Source organism: Leucoraja erinacea, unplaced genomic scaffold, assembly GCF_028641065.1.
Source record: "Leucoraja erinacea ecotype New England unplaced genomic scaffold, Leri_hhj_1 Leri_555S, whole genome shotgun sequence".
Classification (NCBI taxonomy): domain Eukaryota; kingdom Metazoa; phylum Chordata; class Chondrichthyes; order Rajiformes; family Rajidae; genus Leucoraja; species Leucoraja erinaceus.
In genome coordinates, this window is record NW_026576460.1 from 65,407 (window position 1) to 87,021 (window position 21,615).

The window sequence follows — 21,615 nt, forward strand, 5'->3', positions numbered from 1 at the left end:
TAGACAAAAAGTTGGAGAAACTCAGTGGGTGAGGCAGCATCTATGGAGCGAAGGAAATAGGCAATATTTCGGGTCGAAACCCTTCTTCCTTCGCTCCATAGATGCTGCCTCACCTGAGTTTCTCCAGATTTTTGTCTACCTTCGATTTTCCAGCATCTGCTGTTCCTTCTTAAACATTCTGTAACATCCTGGTTCGGGAACAGCTACTTCCCAACAGCCATCAGGCCATTAACCACGACATCAAATAAGCTCTGAACAATATCAGTGTATTATTGCTATTGCACTTTATCTGTTTATTTATTGTGTATATATGGTCTATGGTCAATAGACACACTGAACTTTTATCTCCCGTTCTGTATTATGTTTCCATATTCTGTTGTGCTGCAGCAAGCAAGAATTTCATTGTCCTGTCTGGGACACATGACAATAAAACTCTCTTGACTTGAATTCAATGGATGATTTCAAGAGAGAGTTAGATTTAGCTCTACGGGCTAATGGAATCAAGGGATATGTGGAGAAAGCTGGAACGGGGTACTGATTTTGGATGATCAGCCATGATCATATTAAATCGCGGTGCTGGCACTTTGGTGGGCGGCGCGACTCACGTCGCAGCGGCCTCTGCAGTCCGTTTGTCTTTTTGTTATTTTTTGTCCCGTTTTAATGTTGTTTTTATTATTTTTTTGGGGTATGTGTGTGTGTATGTATGTGTGGTGGGCGGGGGGTGGGGGGGGGAAACTTTTAAAATCTTTCCCCTGCACGGACAACCCGACCTTTTCCCTGTCGGGTCTCCGTTGTCGTTGGGGCTGCAACGTGGAGCGGCCTCCAGCAGGAACGTCCTGGGGCTCCAGTCACGGAGCTGCGGAGCTACTCACCATCATGGAGCTGGCCGAGTCCGGAGCGGGAGGAGCGGTGGTGGCGCTCTGCTGTGACCCGACCCCCGGAGATTCGGAGGCTTACCGCAGGTCTGGCAGACAGTGACACCGGGAGCCCGCGGGTCCCTGCTGGGAGACCGCTTTTCGAGACTTCTGCAACGGCGACTTCACCCGCCCGAGTCGCGGGGTCGAGGAGTACCTGGAGCGGGGCCTTACATCATCGCCCGGCGCAGCTTCAACGGCTGTGGGACTTTGCTAGAGCCCGCTGGGGGCTCCAACAACAAGACCCCGAGCATGGCCTTGCATCGCCCGGCGTGGCTTTAATGGCCGCGGGACAATTGCCATCGCCCACCGGGGGCTTTGACTCTGACATCGGGAGAGGAATGGGGAGTGCAGGGGAGAGATATGTTTTTTTGCCTTCCATCACAGCGAGGAGGAGATGCGCTGTGATGGATGTCTGTGTAAATTGTGTTGTGTCTTGGGTCTTTTTTTTCATGTGTGCATGACTGTAGAAACAACATTTGATTTGAGCCTCTATGAGGTTCAAGTGACAAATAAATTGTATTGTGTATTGTGTATTGTGGCTCGAACTTCTCCGTGGAATGTCACCTTGTCGTGGTGGAGAAGCTAGTGCGGACCCGAGATCCTGAGAGCGATGCCGTCTGGAGCTATGCTCCTGATAGGGCCACCCATTGCGGTAAGGTCGAGGTGGAGGTCTCTGTTGAGCAATCCAACCAAGACCTTAATGGTGGAACAGGCGGAGGACGATGGCTGACCTTAGTGGAGCGTCACAACGGCTAAGAAGGCGGATGAAGGCTGCAGCAGAGAAAGGTCTCCGGTCGTTTTGGACACCATGCCATTGAATCCTGACCCAGATCTGTCAAGGGCTGTGGGTGGTTGTGCACCAGTCTCCCCTAATTAAATAACGTCACGTGCAGGCGTCCTCCATATAGGGAATAGCACCCTGCAGTCACCCATTGTCAGCCATGACCGAAGCGGGCCTAAGAAAAAGAAGCTGGTTCGAAGGGCTGAATGGCCTACTCCTGCACCTATTTGCTATGTAAATACAAACTTCCCTCCTGCAATAGATAAGAGAATGATTGGCTACTCAGTATACAGAATTTAAAAAACCCATTTGAATAAGTCCCACTTATGAGGAAAATTGTGCATAATTGAACATCTGGGACCAAAGGTTTTGTACGCAGTGGGTCAGGCAGCATCTTTGGAGAACATGGGTAGGTGATGTTTCGGGTCAAGACCCTTCTTCAGACACCAGCATCGGGTCTACAGTTTCTGTGCTGTACTGTTCCGTGTTCTGTATTGACGAATGTGCCGTCCAGACAGATGTGGTGAACCGTTTTCAGCATTGTGTGGACCTAACCTTGTCTTCTATCTGTGTAACTCTCCCTGGTTTTACGACAGGATGGTAAAACCTACCACCAGGTCTGGTATGATGATCCAGAGAGCATTTCAATTAAGTCAACTTTCTTGAAGAGGTTCAAACTCGGTGGCATTGATGTGGTGAAACTAAGTGACGTGGACCACAGTAGAACCTCCAGGGCAACGTTACACGCTGAGGAAATGCCCTCTGTCCTCCATGAAGCCCTCTGTCCTCCATGAAGATCATCCTGTGCTCAAAACATTTAATCTCTGTATAATCTATCGGGGGGGGGGGGGGGGGGGGGGGGGGGGGATGGGGAGAGAGAGCAGTGTTGCGGGGTATGGAAGAGACCCTGGTGTGAGCCTCATCTATGGTGGAGGAGGGGAACCCCCATTTTCTGAAAGATGAGGACATTTCAGATGCCCTGGTGTGGAACACCTCATCTTGGGAGCAGATGCGGCGTAGACGGAGGAATTGGGAGTAGGGGATGGAGTCATTACAGGAAGCAGGGTGGGAAGAAGTGTAGTCCAGATAGCCATGGGAGTCAGTAGGTTTATAGTGGATGTCGGTCAGAGGTCTATCACCTGTGATGGAGATAGTGAGGTCAAGGAATGGTAGGGAAGTGTCGGAAATGGTCCAGGTGTATTTGAGTGCCAGTACATTGTGTTTTGAACAAAGATTACTGACCAGCATAAAAAGACCCTTGAGCCTCCACGCCTCGCTCTCTCTGCAAGTTTATCTCATTTTGTAATTGCAATGAAGGAAGTTTAATTTGAAACATGGACTCATAAGATAACTCACTCATTCCTGGGATTATTCTTGTAACCTTCCTCTGGACCCTCTCCAGGGCCAGCATGTACATCCTCAGATATTTTGCCCAAAATTGCTCACAATACACCCAATGCAGCCTAACCTGCTCCTTTTGGACAATTGGACAATTCAAGCTTGTTCAACATTTTTTTAAACTAATACCTGCTAATCCTGGCAGCACCCTGGAAAAGCTCTTGTGCATCCCCCCCAAAGGTTTCACATCCTTCTGGTAATGAGGCGACCAGAACTGTATGTTATAATTTTATGCTCGAATCTGGAGCAAAAATCAAATTGCTGGAGGAACTCAGCAGTTCAGGCAGCATCTGTGGAGATAAATGCACTATTTATGATGAAGGGTCCTGATATGACATGTTGCTGGGCCATTTCTCCCCAGAGATGCTGCCTAACCTGCTAAGTTCCTCGAGCAAATGTACTTTTTTCCCTTCATTATTACATTCCTTTTAGGTTCAACATGTTCTTCGCCTATTTTCTGAACATAGTAATGTTCAAATGTAAGCGCACTACTACATCTTTCCTTCTCCACATTTGGAGTCGTAGAGAATCACTGAGTAATTCAGCACAAAAACAGGCCCTTCGGCCCAACTTGACCGTGGCAACCAAGGTGCCCCATCTGCACTAGTCCAACCTGTCTGCATTAGGCCCATATTCTTCTAAACCTTTCCTATCCCAGTACCTGTCCAAATATTGATATCGTACCTTGCTCAACCACCTCCTCGTAGCTGGCTCCAGATACCCGCAACCCTCTGTGGAAAAGTTGCCCCTCAGCTTCCTACTAAATCATTTCCCTCTCATCTTCAACCAATATCCTCTGGTTCTTGATTCCCCTACTTTAGGTAAAAGACTGTGCAGCTGCCATAACTATCCCCCTCATGATCATTATATACCTCAGATAGACGACTAATGTTGGAGTAACTCAGTGTATCAGCCAGCATCACGAGAGAAAAGGAATAGATGAAATATTGGCTGGAAACCCTTCTTCAGACTGAGACTCGGGAGAGAAAAACTAGAGGGATGAAAAGAACAAATCAAAGCCAGGAATGGTGATAAAGGAATGGTGGAGCCCACAATGGTCCATTGTTGGCTCTGGAAAAGGAGCTAACAAGTAGATGCAAACAGTGATACTAAGCAGGAAGACAATGAAACTTGCAACACAACTGAGAAGGGAGAGGGATGGAGAGAGAGAGGAAATACAAGGGTTATTTGAAATCAATATTCGTACTGCTGAGTTGGCCCTCCAATTCCCCTCTCCCCTGACTCAGTCTCACTCAGCCAGACCCGCTGAGTTACTCCAGCATATTGTGTCTATCTTCAGTGTAAACCAACATCTGCAGTTCCTTCCTGCACATCTTATGTAGGAACATCTTATGTAGGAAGAAACCGGAGCACCTGCAGAAAACCCACCCGCTCACAGGCAGAATGTGGAAAGTCCACCCAGCAGCACCTGAGGTCAGGATCGAATCCACATCTGTGGAGCTGTTTTGCAGCAGCTACTCACTGCCCCACTTTGTCGGCAATAACTTTTATTTTTACATCTGCCTTTCATCAGCTAGAATTATGTTTGAATAGATAAAATGGCAGTTCTTGAGAACAGATGCATCTCAACTCATTTTAAAATCTTATTTGTTAGTTCACTCTACAAGGTATAACTAAAGCTTGGCATTCAGTGAAAACAAAACATTGGCATTTCACTCAAGGAGAGCAGTGAGCATTCGACATTTCCTCGGTTTGCACAACAGCTAGTTCATTAGAAGTGTAGTTCAGAAAGTTTCCAGACCAAATGCTGATGCCTCGAAGTTTAAATTTCTTCATGTACGTTGATCTCATTGAGATACTCTCAGGATCATTGTACCAGACCTCGTGATATCCCCTATCGAGCTGGGAAAAACATGTTCTGAACAACTTAAATAACTTTAAATGTGTACATGTTTGCTGGAGCTTGGAGTTTACCTGGACTGGTCCAGATATGCTGAGGCCCTGTACAAGAAAGGACAAGAGTCGGCTGTTCTTTTTGAGAAGGCTCTGTTCCTTCAACATCTGCAGTAAGATGCTGCAGATGTTCTATCAATCGGTGGTGGCCAGTGCCATCTTCTTTGCTGTCTTGTAGTGGCAGCAGGGTGAAAGCCACGGACGCCAACAGGGTTAACAAGCTCATCAGGAAGGCTGGCCCTGTCCTGGTTGCGGTGTTGGATTCATGGGAGGTGGTCTTGGAGGGGAGGATGTTCCTCCAACAGCGGAGCATCTTGGACAATACAGCTCACCCCCTCCACTGGTCAAGCTGAGGAATAGCTTCAGCAACAGACTGGTTCTGACAAGATGCAGACAGAACGCCACAGGAGATCCTTTTTCCCCTTTGGCTATGAAACGGTACACCTCCTCCCCCATCTGTCGCGGGGTAAACTGACTCCCCCCTCCCCCCCCCCCTCCCCAATCCTTTCCACTCATTACTTTAATTTCATGTTTCATGTACCTTGTTGTGTTTTATTTATTTTTTTTAAAAATTGAATATTTTTATTAGAAGCATATCCATATAATAGCCAAAATGTGATTTGCTTACCAATTACAAAAATACAAAGCTTCTATTTTTTATTTTAAAAAAATTGAAAGATAGAGCTATAGAGAAAAAATAAATAAGAGAAAAAAAAAAGGTAACTATAAACTAATAGAGAGGGGAGGGGAAAAACAAAGGAGATTACCAATAACATAATTTTGGAGATAGATCCGTGGATTTTAAAGTGTAATTATTCATCCAATCCTGGATTCAAGTTTCAGTCCAGCTTCCGTGTTGAACCAATTTACCCTTTTAGAAAATCAATAAATGGAGACCATATTCTAGCAAATAGTTCTGATTTGTCAATTAAGACAAGTCTAATTTTTTCCAAGTGTAAGATCTCAGACATTTCCGTAATCCACATTTTAATTGTGGGGGTTGTTGGATTTTTCAAAATTTTCGTATTAATTTTTTCCCAATTATTATACAATAATCAAGAAAATGTCTTTGATTTATTGTAAGTTTTATACTTTGTTCTGATATTCCAAATATTATTAGTTTTGGATCAGGATCAAATTGAATATTAACTTCAGAAATAATTTTAAAAATATTCGTCCAAAATTTTTTAATTTTTATACAGTTTACAAAGGTACGAGTTAGATTAGCTTCTAAGCATTAACGTTGTGTTTTATGACTGTTGGCTGACCAATTTTCCTCCTGGGTTAAATAAAGTTATATCTTATTGTGTTATAGTCATCTGAAGAATGCACTGCCATTTTATATCCACTTGAAAGCCTAAATTGTAAGTAGGTGAAAGCACAGATATAAAGCTTGCCGACTGACTTGAAAATAATATAATTTGTTATGTTTAGAGTTTTGTTTATTGTCACATGTGCCGAGGTACAGTGAAAAGCTTTTGTTGCATGCAAACCAGATAGCAGAAAGCCAATACATGATTACCATCCAGCCATCCACAGTGTACAGATACATAATCAAGGGAATAACGTGATTGGTATCTTTTAATCACCATCACACTTGATCACTGTTACACTTTAATCAAGAACGCATATCGCTCTGTTCCCCGGGCGGCTCTGGATCTCTCTGATCATTGTTTTGTTCAACTTATTCCGACCTACTGGCAGAAACTAAAATCTGCTGAACCTGTGGTCAGAACAATGAAATGGTGGACAAGCGGAGGCATTGCAACCTACAGTCCTGCTTTGACTGCACTGATTGGAATCTGTTCAGGGAAGCAACCACAAGCCTTGATGAATATACAGACACTGCAACATCATATGTCAGCTTTTGTGAGGACAGTTGCATTTCCACTCGGACCCGGATCTGGTTCAACAACGGCAAGCCCTGGTTTACTGCAGAACTCAAACAGCTCTGCCAGTCTGAAGATGAGGCCTACTGGAGCGGGGATGCAGACATCTACGGGCAGGCCAAGTACAAGGTGAGAAGAGGAATCAGAGCTGCCAAGGAAACGTACTCTGAGAAGTTGAGGTGCAAGCTCTCAGCTAATGACTCATCTTCAGTTTGGAAGGGTTTGCTCACACACTCCACCCCAATCACCACTTCACACTCACAGCCTGACTCCAGTCTGCAAAGACTGGACCCTCGTCTACTACCCACGACCTGCCAGGCACAGTGTTTCCACTTTGAAGGAAATTACCTGAAATTCGGGAAATCTGGTTGTCTTCGGGTAATTTTAGGGAAATTCATAATTTTGGGAAATTTCCCTGCCCGGTAAGCCTTTCCCAAGTGCGCAGGAGCGACTGTCGCCCCAACTGTCCATGCGCAGGGAGACGTGAAGGGATTTGGGGAAAAAAAACGTTTTGACCATCCGTGCCAGCGCAGTTGGGGGAGGCCCGTCAGCCATGCACAATTGAAAATGGCGCCGGTGACGCGGTAGTGACGTACGTTGACGGCGTCTCCTTGCACAAGCGCAGTGGGCCTGGTTTCCGCACATGCGCAGTTGGGGCGGCAGTCGCACATGCGCAGTTGGGGAAGTCTTAAATTCCAGGAAATATCAAATTCCAGGAAATTTGGGAGTATTTCAGGAAAGATTTTTTTCACCTGTGGCCACATCTCCATCACCACCAAAAAAATTGAGGAGGCTATTTAGAAGACTGAAAAGGCGGAAATCTCCAGGACCAGACAATGTTTCCCCCTCTACCTTCAAGCTCTGCGCCGAACAACTGGCAACAGTCTTCACAGACATTTTCAACCAGTCCCTGCAAACCTGTACTGTCCCTGCCAGCATCAAAGTTCCCACTATTGTCCCTGTACCCAAAAAAACAAGGATTACTGGTCTTAATCACTACAGGCTTGTCACACTCGAATCTGTAGTCGTGAAGACCCTTGAAAGACTTGTTCCGGCCCAGCTGAATAATATCACAAACCCCCTGCTGGACCCTCTGCAGTTTACATATCAGGCCAATAGATCAGAGGATGACGCAGTCAACCTAGGCCTGCACTTCATCCTCCATCACCTAGAACGCAGGAGGACCTATGCAAGGATTTTGTTTGTGGATTTTAGCTCTGCATTCACACCATTGCGCCAGAGCTACTGCACTCCAAACTCTCCCAGTTGACTGTGCCTGAACCCCTCTGTCAGTGGGGCATCAACTTCCTGACAGACAGGAACAAGATTGTGAGACTGGGAAAGCTCATCTTGAACCCGCAGACCTTCAGCAGAGGAGCACAGCAAGGCTGCGTGCTCTCCACTCTCATTTACTCTCTCTACACCAATGAGAGTACCTCCACTGACTCCTCTGTCAAACTTCTCAAGTTTGCGGACGATACAACCCTGATTGAACTGATCCAGGATGGGGAGGAATCCGCCTACAGACAGGAAGTGACACAACTTGACCGGTGGTGCCTTCGTAACAACCTGGAGCTCAATGCTCCTCAGACAGTGCAATTAATAGTAGACTTTAGGAGAGCACACCCTCCTCTCTCCCCATGCCATCAACAACACCACAGTCACATCTGTGGAGTATTTTAAGTTCCTTGGAACCATCATCTCCAAGGACGTTGAATGGGGGGGGCCACCATCAACTCCACAGTCAAAAAGTCCCAATAGTGGATGTTCTTCCTGCGGCAGCTGAGGAAATACAATTTGCCACACGCACTGATAGTCCAATTCTATACTGCCATCGTAGAGTCTGTCCTCACTTTCTCCATCATGGTCTGGTTTGGCTCAGCCACCAAGCACAACATCCGGAGGCTGCAGGGTATCGATCGATCAGCTGAGATAGTTGTTGGCTGCAACCTTCCCTACATTGAGGAATTGTACACAGGAGGCGAGGGCCAGGAGGCGAGCGGGTAAGATCATCTCTGGCCCCTCTCACCCTGGCCACAAACTCTTTGAATCACTTCCCTCTGGAAGGCGACTATGGACTATCAAATCCGCCACAGCCAGACATAAAAACAGCTTTTTTCCACGAGTAGTAGCTCAACTCGATAACCAAACATCTGTAGCCTCCTTTCGATCTGGTATTTTATTTCATTCACATGTTTAAACTATGTTTTATTCTTAATACTTTAATGTTTTATTCTGAATTGTTTACTGTATGTCACGTTACTTGCGAGCGGAGCACCAAGGCAAATTCCTTGTATGTGTACATTATTGGCAAATAAACGTATTCATTCATTCATTCATTAACCAACCCACATCAGATACTAATTGCTCATCGACAATTATTATTGCCCCTGTTAGTCTGGAGAGGTGTAAATGGTGGAGGGTGAAAATCAAACTTTTTGAGGGACAAATTTTGTCTGAGTCTGTGAGGGAAGGGGATTAGTGTCTTGGAATTGAATATTGGTCAGATGAAAAAGGGAGTCAGTTGCTGACTGTTGTTCAAGGCTGCAGGAGAGGAGAGGAAATCACTGTTCTTGCAAAGTTACATTTGATTGCGAGAACTTGACGTCAATATTCCATTGTTGCCACTTGCAGAGAGAGAGATATAGAAAGGTATCGTTAAACACTGGTTGCAGCAGGTCTGGCAGAGTCAGACAGAGAGGATGAGATGGAGACTGGAATCAGTGCTGACTTTCGTCATAAACACACCGTGGATGAAAAAAATAGTCACGGGCAAGGAATTGTGTAAAAATAAGAATCAATCTCTATGCAAACCCATCTCTTCAAGCCCTCAGTTCCTGGTTGACGTGAGTGATGAAACAAACAGAGTAACTTCAGGGTCTTTATGTCTATCTCCGGTTTAAAACAGTATCTGCAATTCCTTCTTACACATGGAACAGTACAGTACAAGACGGATCCACCAGCACACAATGTCAGTGCCGAACATGTTGCCAAGTTAATTTGAGAGCATAGGTGCCTAAAAGTATAAAATTAATCTAAAAGAGATTACCCAGGCTAATTCATTGGGGGAGATGGTTGTCCTATCATTAAAGGCCAAATAAATTCCATTTGTGTCTTTTGTTGAAAAAGACTCAGAAGAATGAGGTGTGAGCTTATTGAGATCACATTGTACGGACGGGACTGTTCTTCTGTTGTACTGTACTTTACTACCCATACATTCACTGGGAGAACATGCAAACGCCACACATTGGAAAGCAGTGATGAGATCGGTCAAAGTCAGCATGGATTTATGAAGGGGAAATCATGCTTAACTAATCTTTTGGAATTTTTTGAGGATGTAACAAGTAGAATAGATAAGGGAGAGCCAGTGGATGTGGTGTATCTGGACATTCAAAAAGTCTTTAATTAGGTCCCACACAAGAGATTATTTTGCAAAGCACTTGATATTGGGGGTAGGGTATTGACATGGATAGACAATTGTTTGGCAAACAGGAAGCAAAGGATAGGAATGAACGGGTCCATTTCAGAATGGCAGGCAGTGACTAGTCTCAGTGCTGGAACCCCCTTTTTTACAAAATATATTTACGATTTAGACGAGTGAATTCAATGTAACATCTCCAAGATTGCGGATGACACAAAGCTGGGTGACAGTGTGAGCTGCGAGTGGGATGCTATGAGGCTGCAAGGTGACTTGGATAGGTTGGGTGAGTGGGCAGGTGCAGTATAATGTAGATAAATGTGAGGTTATCCACTTATTATCTGAATGGTGTCAGATTAGTAGAAGAGTGCAACGAGACCTGGGTGTGCTCATACATCAGTCGCTGAAAGTAAGCATGCGGGTAGAGCAGGCAATGAAGAAAGTATCAGGGGAGGGGGTGGTTTGGGTGGGAAAGGATGAATTGACCAGGGAGGTATGGAGGGAATGACGTTTCTGCTGACTGGTTAGCATGCAACAAAAGCTTTTCACTGTACCTGGGGAACACATGAGAAAGCCAAAAGGGGAGGAAATGGGAAGATGTGGCCAGTGGTGGGATCTCGTTGGAGATGGTGAAAATGTTGGAGGATTATCTGTGTATGTGACGGCTGGTAGGGTGGAAGGTGACCCTGGTGAGAGAAAGACCAGGATTACTGGTTAATACCAGGATTACTTGTCTTAATGACTGCAAGCTTGTCAGACTGACCTCTGTAGTCGTGAAGAGCCTTGAAAGACTTGTGCTGGACCAACTGAAAACTATAACAAACCCCCTGCTGGACCCTCTGCAGTTACCATACCAGGCCAATAGATCAGTGGATGACGCAGTCAACCTAGGCCTGCACTTCATCCTCTAGCACTTGGACCGCCAGGGGACCTATGCGAGTATTTTGTTTGTGGATTTTAACTCTGCACAACACCATTGTGCCAGAGCTACTACACTCCAAACTCTCCTAGTTGACTGTGCCTGAACCCCTCTGACAGTGGAGCACCAACTTCCTGACAGACAGGAAGCAGCATGCGAGGCTGGGAAAGCTCATCTCGAACCCGCAGACCCTCAGCAGAGGAGCACCGCCAGGCTGCATACTCTCCTCTCTCCTTTACTCTCTCTACACCAACGACTGCACCTCTACAGACTCCTCTGTCAAGCTATTCAAGTTTGCGGATGACACAATCTGGATTGGACTGATCCAGGATGGGGAGGAATCTGCCTACAGACAGGAAGTGACACAGCTGGCGTCCTGGTGCCTTCGTAACAACCTGGAGCTCAATTCTCTTAAGACAATGGAATTGATAATAGACTTTAGGAGAGCTCACCCTTCCCCCACATCATCAACACACACCGCAGTCATATCTGTGGACTCTTTAAAATTCCTTGGAACCATCATCTCCAAAGACCTTAAATGGGGGGCCACCATCGACTCCACAGTCAAAAAGACCCAACAGAGGATGTACTTCCTTGCTGCAGCAGCTGAGGAAACACAAGTTGCCACAGGCAATGATTGTTGTGACAGATATTCATATTGATCAAGGAATCTTTTTCTAGCCACTATGTTTGAAGTCAGGGATTAGGAGATAACAATCGATATGCATTCATGAGCTTTCCCCGAGACCTTCATTGCTGTCCAAAGATAAATCTTCAAAACACAGTATCTTAATTAATAGTTTCTTTATTGTCGCAGTAAAAACAGTAAGATATTCATCCAAACTTCATCTTGTTTAAGTACGTTTTGATAGTAAGATTAAAAGAGAACTTACCAGTTTGAAGTTTGATCTTTATTTTATGAGCAGTTGGTGATTACGTAAATCAGATTCAGATTCAGATTCAGATTCAGATTCAATTTTAATTGTCATTGTCAGTGTACAGTACAGAGACAACAAAATGCATTTAGCATCTCCCTGGAAGAGCGACATAGCAAACGATTTGAATAAATAATAATAAGTGTCCGGGCTGGAACCACCTGGTGAAGCATTGTTAACACAACATCAAATCCATACTGCTTGTGCTTGTCCTGGGAGAACTTGTATTGAAGATAGTGTTTACACACTCGATATCCAGGGCGACGCCCATCAGAGTGGACCCCGTTTGCTGCCACCAACATGACAGGAAACACGTTGGATACTATAAATGGCCCAAAACAATTGTATTATCATTTAAGAATGAACTCTAAGACATCAAAACTGTACCGTATTACATGTAATATCAGCATGAAACAAAACACTTCCCATCTCCTGAAAAGAAATGTCCTACTTTCCCAGTGCCATCTCCGCACTCCGGAGTGAACATATCCATGCGTCGGTGTGACAAACCAACCATAAAACAATCCATTCGGAATATGCAGGCCATCCCTGATTGTCATCCTGCAAAAATGATTTCCCAAGCCACAGGCTGCATCAGCAGAAGGTTATGTCTAAAAACACAAGCGTACTAAATTGAATTATCATTCCCGACAAACCCTGGGAAGAAAGTTGCATAGTCCAATCAGGCCATAGAAACTCTACTGCAGGATCTAAACTTTATATATAAAGACCCTACTGTCGAGGCAAAGAACTCCATAAATATCGTGTGGTCTAACACCCCTTCTGGGTTGATCTGAACTTGGGTTGATCTGACATTGATCTGAACTTGATGATACACCAATAGCAAACGACATAGGTAACTACGTCAGGATACTTGACTTGATTGCCATGTGACTAACATCTGCCACCACCATAGCGTATCAACTTAGAGCTGAGCATATAGCGAATGTAGCTATGTCATACGTATGACTGAAGACTTGACAATGCATGGAAAACCTCCTGACTCCAGATACATTAGCAATGCTGAATACTGTTCATGTACCATAATGACTTCCATGGAGGTAAATAACGAGACCTACACAAGCGTCTCTATCTCCAGGTCTCTTACCTTTGCTGGAGTTCCAAACAAAATTTCATTTGCAGACTCTGCCCATGTTGTCATTCCCATTAGATCGCTGATGCTGCTGGCCAACTCCTCTTGTAGTGGCTTGTCCATCTCCGACTGAGCAGCAAATTTTAGATGCAAAGCCCACTGCTTTCCCTCATACGATCGTCGTGCCTTATGCATTGAGCATGGGATCCCGGCACATAGTCATGTTCGGATTCCTGTTTGGAATTAATCCATACTAACCTTAGACACTCTTTTTAGAGTGGGAGTAATCGCAGCTGAAGCAGATATCACCATCCATCTCCTCCATTTGCCTGTACGTGCCTCTGTTCCAAGCATGTTGTTCGACACCATTTCCCATGATCTTATATGTGTGGCTCTATCTGCATCCACTGTACATCCGCGTTGGAGGACCTATACAACCTGCAACAGGAGCTGCCTCAGGCCTGTGTGCATGTATTTCTGCATCATCTCGACCACTGTGGTGAACCAAGTGGGAGGAATGGCAACCCTGCAAACAGGTGTTGCTTCAGGCATATGTGTCTACCCCTGGAGCACCTTCTCGACCACGCCGATTGGGTGGGAGGAATTCGGCAGCCCTTTACTAGGTGTCGCCGCTGGCATGTATGCATCTCGACCACTGTGGTGCGCCACGTGGAAGGAATGGCAAACCTGCAAACAGGTGTTGCTTCAGGCAGAAGTGCATCCTCCTGTAGCACTCTCTCGACCACTCCGACTTGAGTGGGAGTAAATTTTGCAACCCTTACTAGGTGCTGCTGCCTGACATGCCTAACTTAAGATGGAGCGTCGTCGGACTGCGATGCGACAAAACCATGCTGACATTGATACCCCCGACTTGGCACTCATGCTGAGTTGGGGTTGTCAGGTCACTGCCTGCAGGTCACTGCCGCCAGGACTAGCCGTGCAAATCGATGCTCTGTTGGTATCCTCCTTCACCAAACAGGCTGCACGTGCCAGCGACTCCAGTTGTGCGCTTTCCATATGCCAACGCCATCTATAAGAAAGGATTGGAGCGCTTCTGGCCCCTGTTCGTCAGACATAGTGGGAAATTCTGGAACAAAACTGAACAGTTATATGCCATAGGCAAAGACATTTATGAAGTTGCGCACCCCAGTAAATCTGGGATTTATTTACTTTTAATATGAATAATCTGGCGTCTTGGGGAAGAAACATACACAGTCCCTTTAATGAGCAGAATTACTATGACGCCACCTGGTGTAACTCCCAGAGATGACTGATAAAGGCTTAACAAGGCTTCCCATTTCCTATTATTAGAGTAGATGATAATCACCTGTCTTGGTATGATAGTCACACCGTGACCTAATGGCGACTATAATGTCTGCCCTTTTTTGAACGCTTCCCAAATTTGCGCGTCATCCTTGCACAGGCCTACTCCAACCTTCTGTGTGTCGTTCCACTTTTTTAAATATGTGCTGCGAAAGAGAGCACTGCATGCCACTAGAAACCAATACACTGGACCCGGTCCTCATAACCCATGTTACAGGAAAACCAGCCTCACGTACCTGCATAGTTACCGGTGATCTTGAGGCAAGCCCAAAGGCCCCTGAAGTAGGTTGCATTCACATCCTTAATTTGGAGGGCAGCACTGCCGGGATGCGTGAATTGTAAATTCACCTTTAAGGCCAGCTTGGACCTAGACCTGAATCCTCCACAGAATTAGCAGAAAATGCTACTGCCATAGACACATAAGGGTGATAAACCACAAGTCTCACTTCCTGGGTTTGGGTTGGGGTTGGGGTCAGCCACACACTGACCTCTTGTACTCCTCTCCACTGAGGGAATTGGTAAGCAGCCCTGAAACAGCTGCTGCCGCAATCCCTGATGACCTTTCCTGATATGGCTTATCATATCCCATATCAGGATAATGCACGTGTGAGGACATACATATATGACAGAGGGAAACTCAAGTTCAAGTGAGTTTATTGTCATGTGTCCCTGTATAGGCCAATTAATTTTTTGCTTTGCTTCAGCACACAGAACATAGTAGGTATTTACTACAACTCCTGGCCAGGCTCCACATGGTTTCCTCATATGAGTTGCCGAAGTCGGGCCCCCCTGCCTCAATGAGTCGGGTACGCCACCACACTCGGTCTGCACCCCAACCTCGGGAGTTGCTGACCTACTGTCAGCGACTTTAACAAAACGTCCGACGGCCACCGGCTTCTCATTTACCACGGACCGTAGACGGTATCCCAGCGATATAGCGAACCCCGCGGCCCATATTTAAACACATTTCAGGAGTCGCTGACCTCCCTGTCAGCGACTCAAACAACAAGCCCCACAGCCACAACCAACTATCGTGGCCACGGCTTGTACAACCGGCGGTCAACGAAACCCCCGCGGCCAATTTACCCTCGGGAGTCACGGACCGTTCCGCGACTCAACCAGCAAAACCCACCGGCCGCCTGCTACCGCACTCTCGCGGTCCGAACCGGCATCCCCGTGGTCAACAAATTTCCCGCGGTCCACCGGGTTTTGCCCAGCAGGAAACTACGATAAGGGATTCCCGCAATGGACAACCTGAAAGGTATAAACATAGAAACATAGAAAATAGGTGCAGGAGTAGGCCATTCGGCCCTTCGAGCCTGAACCGCCATTTAATATGATCATGGCTGATCATCCAACTCAGTATCCTGTACCTGCCTTCTCTCCATACCCCCTGATTCCTTTAGCCACAAGGGCCTCATCTAACTCCCTCTTAAATATAGCCAATGAACTGGCCTCAACTACCTTCTGTGGCAGAGAATTCCAGAGATTCACCACTCTCTGTGTGAAAAATGTTTTCCTCATCTCAGTCCTAAAAGATTTCTCCCTTATCCTTAAACTGTGACCCCTTGTTCTGGACTTCCCCATCATCGAGAACAATCTTCCTGCATCTAGCCTGTCCAACCCTTAAGAATGTTGTAAGTTTCTATAAGATCCCCCCTCAATCTTCTAAATTCTAGCGAGTACAAACCGAGTCTATCCAGTCTTTCTTCATATGAAAGTCCTGACATCCCAGGAATCAGTCTGGTGAATCTTCTCTGTACTCCCTCTATGGCAATAATGTCTTTCCTCAGATTAGGAGACCAAAACTGTATGCAATACTCCAGGTGTGGTCTCACCAAGACCCTGTACAACTGCAGTAGAACCTCCTTGCTCCTATACCCAAATCCTTTTAAATGTTTAAACTTACCTGCAGGATTTTTTAAACTTACTGCTGAAGGACTCCGTTCCTCCCAGCTGTCTGATCGAAAGCTGTAACCTCTCCTCATGCTTTTTCAAACTAAACTAAAAACTACTTGCGTCTGCGCGAGAATCCCAGCCACAAACATGCCTCCAACTTCGTAAAACTGCCACCCACATAATTACAGGCATATAAAATTTAAAGGTAACTGGTTATAGTTATAACATACTGAGTTAAGCTAAATGGCTGTTACATACCAGCCCCTAATTGTTCTGAGTATATAAGTAGGCAATTACTAATAGACATTAAAAGAAGGGAGCTATAAAAACTTAACATATATCAAAAAAAAAAAAAATAGCATGCATTATATATCAGCATTCAGACTTCTTTAGCGATTCTTCCACCTTCACTTCGCCTTCTGGAAGCAAGCATGACTTGGTTACTAGCCTTATCAAAACATTGTTCTTAGTCTGAAGTCATACTGTACCTACCAAACCCTTAACATCAGGCATGCTACCCAGTATATAGTCCAAAACACAAGAGTCCAAAGTTTTGACAGCATGAAACTTCTTCCTCCATGTCTGATCAATTCATGGATATGTCATAACAATAATGTTGAAATGTGAAAATCCTTCGAGAGAATAATAGGATTTTTAGCAATAACATTCACTATGATGTTTTGTTTAATTTCTGGATCATTAGCAGAGATTTCAAATCCCAGCTCAAGTTTTGGCCATTCTCCATCTGGCTTACAGAGAGACTCTTGTTCATTGATCCATCTCTTATTGCATAAGAAGCAGTTCACTGTCAGTTCTCTAGAAACTTAATCTGCAGGATTTTCCTTTGTGTTAACATATTTCCATTGTGAAACATTAGTAGACCCAAAACAAATGAGATTTTACTTCGGAGTCACATGAGTGACTTTGTGAAAAAGCCCGCCAGCCCGAATGCGTGTCAATACGTCTAACGCATGGCGCACGACTGGCTGTGCGGAGCGTCGCTCCTCCAGCGGTAAGTTTCAAACCCTGCAGGTAAGTTTTAAACTTATTCTCAGATGTTTTTTCGTTAGGTAAATCTCTTTTACAGAGTTTTGCTGTGGAAATGGATGTCCAGGGCGAATCCAGGCGGGGGAAACCGGCTACGGAGGACCGCGGGAGTGCGGGTAGCCAGCGGCCGTCGGGTCAGCGACTTCAGACTTGGTGCTTGCCTAAGCACTTTGGCAACCCCGAAAGGGGGCAATGCCAAACAAAAAGTCTGAGAGGCTTGTGGACTCGGCCGAGTCAGGCCAGGAGGGTTTCCCTCCGACAAACATGGGTAGCGTCCTCGGGCGCTTATCCCAGATGGAGCATGGATAGCGTCCTCGGGCGTTCATCCCAGAGAGAATGCTCCATCATAATATGCTCCATGCTACGGAGTCATATCAGCACAGGTTTACTTTTGGTACCTGTGGCAGCGCCTGTTTCAGGGCTGCTTACTATCTCCCACTCTGAGGAGGGGACTGTCAGGGGTCAGTATATAACTGACTCCGAATTCGAAGGTATATCTGTGGAACATACTGGAATGTATGCGTGAGGATCAAGGCTTGCGATACCCTCGCAAACAAGGGAGCCGCTGCAAGAAGAGCTGGTTTCCAGCATCAACTACCTCACATCACATCAATCACAGGAACAAGTGACGGCTGCAAAACACCTGTAAATTGTGTATCCCTGAAAGTGCGGACAGTGAACAGCGCTATCTGGGGATACGTTGGAGGGTGCATCAAAGCCCAGGGAATGAAACTACAACACATTTTAAAATTACTGGCCTCAGGCATCACGGCATTTGCCACATCTGTGGATGGCGGGCCCTTATCGGACGTCCAGCAGGATGCCCTGGCGTTGATGTGAAATTAACTGCTTTCAGAAGAACGCCGTCAGACCTGCCTTAAATCCCAAATTTGCAGGCTTATGTAAGGCCAGCAATGTCCAGCCGCCAAATCTTCTGTTCGGGGAAGCCCTACCCAAACAGGTAAAATAACTGGATAAGGAAGCAAAGCTGTCGGGCTAATCAAGGCACCAACAATGAGCAAAGCTTCACCGTTTCGGCAACAACAACCCTACGCCTCCATCAGCAGTTAGCGGTTTACTGAAGCTGGTGGCAGCTCGAAAGCTGATTCTCTGGGCAGAGGTCTTTTAGGCCAAGGCCCAACGGTCCTCAGGGAAAATGCGCAATTCACGCACCCCAGCAGTCCTACCCTCCAAATCACGAGGACGGAAATAGATCCCGCATCAGGGGCCTTTGGGCCTATCATAAGAACACCAGTAACCATGGAGGTATGTGGGTCTGGTTCTTTCCGAAACATGGGGTGAGTGGACCAGTTACAAGTTGGTGATTATACTTGTTTTTTGCATGAATGGCAATGGATAACACCAGATCTTTTTATACTGCACAGTATACAAGGGTTCCGAATTGAATTTGTTCCCAACTCATTACCACCCACACAACCTACACCAAGCCGGGCATTTGTTCATTCCAAACAAGAGGGTTTGGATATACAAGCTGAAATTCACACATTATATAGGTATGTTACAATACTTACCTTCAGCGGAGCTGCAATTCTGCCACTGGCCGTGTGCGCGAGTTTGGTGCCTTTGAGGAGGGGCGGGGTTAAAACGCGTTTTTTTCCTACCTTGTCCTGGATTATATATTGTTGTAGTGCAAGCTTTTGCTGAAGAATGGTTCCGACGGCCGTTCTGTGTATTTTTTTTTTAAATCGCCCGACAAGTTCAGCGCTGGAGTCATTTTAAAATCAGCTTCTAAAGCCGACAACAGGGATGGATTTCAGGTGCGGGACAGGTAAATGAAAGCCGTTTATTTTATGTATAAAAGTGCTCCTTAAGATGCCTTCAATTCACATTTTACGTTGCGAAACGGTGATTTTTTTTCCCCATTCGAACCGGCAGTATTTTTCCTGCCGATATGGGGATGCAATTCACTGCATCCGCAACGTTCCAAATGATCGCGTTCCAGAAAAACCCTCTCGCAAGATGATTTAAATGGCCATTAATTTACAGGTATTAACAATTAAATTCCTTCAATTTGGCCAATAAACGCATGACAATGAGATTTAAAAATTATGTTATATTGTGAATTCTTGTGTGAATATTATTTGGAGACTTAGGCTATTTAAAAATGTTAATCTATCCTTAAGAAATGGATACATGTTTAGATCTAGTAATTTAATTTTGTAATTAGCTACAATTAGATAACTGACAAATTATATGCTTCATTTCAAGTCATCTAAGCAAGATTGTTTCATATTTGTTTCAGAATGCTTCGATCTATAATAACTCAACATTTCTTTCAGCTCTTATTTTTAAGAAAGTTATGGGCTTTTGACTGTCCTCGATCACAGCTTTTGTGTTAAGTAAATATGGAACAAATTGCTAATTTCTGAGTATGAAAATTTGTGGGTTAAAAGTTTATTGTGCGAATATGCGTGTTCAACTACAGATTGACAACAATACAGCGGTGGCATATATTAATCACATGGGTGGTATCAAGTCAGTATCCTGTGATAGTTTAGCTAACCTCATTTGACACTGGTGTATGGGGAAAAAGCAATTGTATTTCAGCTACCTACTTGCCAGGTACGTTTAACATGGTGGCGGACACACCAGGTCATGCAATTCAATGACAACACAGAATGGATGTTGGAGCATAAAGTATTTAACAACATTGTTGTTCGGTCTGGAACACTGGATATCGATGACCCAGGGGCAGTGGCGATAGATGCATTCTCGCTACACTGAGGAGGAATGTTTTTATATGCATGTCCTCCGTTTTGCCTCATCATTCGGTGCTTGCAATAAATCCAGCAAAATTCCGCTTCAGGCATTTAGTAAGTGCCTGACTGGCCTGCGCAGCCATGATTTCCGCTGATATTGGGAATGATAATAGAGCCTTATAGGGTTATTTCGAAACATAAAAATCTGCTGGTTCATCCCGTGACTCGGGAAGGCCACCTTCTGCATGATAGAATCAATTTATTGACTTTGCAGACTCTGAGAAAAACCTTTCCTGGGGCTCGGATTGTCAGACCGAACCGTGGACTTGGAGAGATAGCAGCAAGAAGCAGTACATCTCTTACATCAAGAGATGGGAAGTATTTTGTTTTAATCCCAATATAACGTATGATACGGCACGGATAACTGATGTTTTGGAGTTTCTCTCTCAAACTGTTCTTTGATGAAAGATTAAGTTATAGTGCCATTATATGTGCCAAATGTGCCTTGTCGTCATACTTGTTGCTGGGATCAGGACACCACCCTGTCGGGTCTCACCCTTTGATATCCAGATTTATGATGGGTATCTTTAACACAAATCCTCCCAGGCCCAGGTACTCGGAGGTATGGATGTTAAAATAGTATGGGCTCCAGCTACATCCTTATCGTTGGGTCAGGCTCACATTTAAAGTACTTATGTTCATGGCGCTAGTTTCAGCGCATGCATCCAGTCGTTGCATAAGCTGCGGCTGGACAGATTGTTATATTTACCAACAAAATAATGTTTTATATGCATGAGCTAATTAAACAAGCAGACCAAGGGGTGTGAGGTTTAAGCTGGAATTTTTGGCGTACACTATGGACCCATAGATTGTGTGTGGTCACACATATTCAAAATATGTTAAGGTACTAAGAACCTGAGAGGCTCTGAACTTGCAATGTTTATTAGCCATAATAAAACACAGTGCAGACCATCTCCAGGTGGTTAAGACATGGATTGGCTTGTGCAGGAGTGGACTTCTGATGTGTTTTGAATCTCACTCCACCAGGGCTGCAACAACATCAGCAGCGAGGTCATGGATGTTCCGCTGGACCACATCCTAGCGACTGCAGGATGGTCAAATGAGCAATCAATTCTTTATTCAGCTGAGAGTAGTCTCTTGAACCTTCCTACACAGAACTGATACTCTGGGGCAGGTCCAGAGAGGAGTGCACTTTGATACAAACTCATGGTATTTATATAGATATTTCAGATACAGAGGGTATGATGGAGACTGGTAACCAATCATCTGAGTCCTTCTGGTGAGTTACAACATCAGTCACATGATCCCCTTCCCTGGCCTCTTTAACAGCCTTTGTTTGCC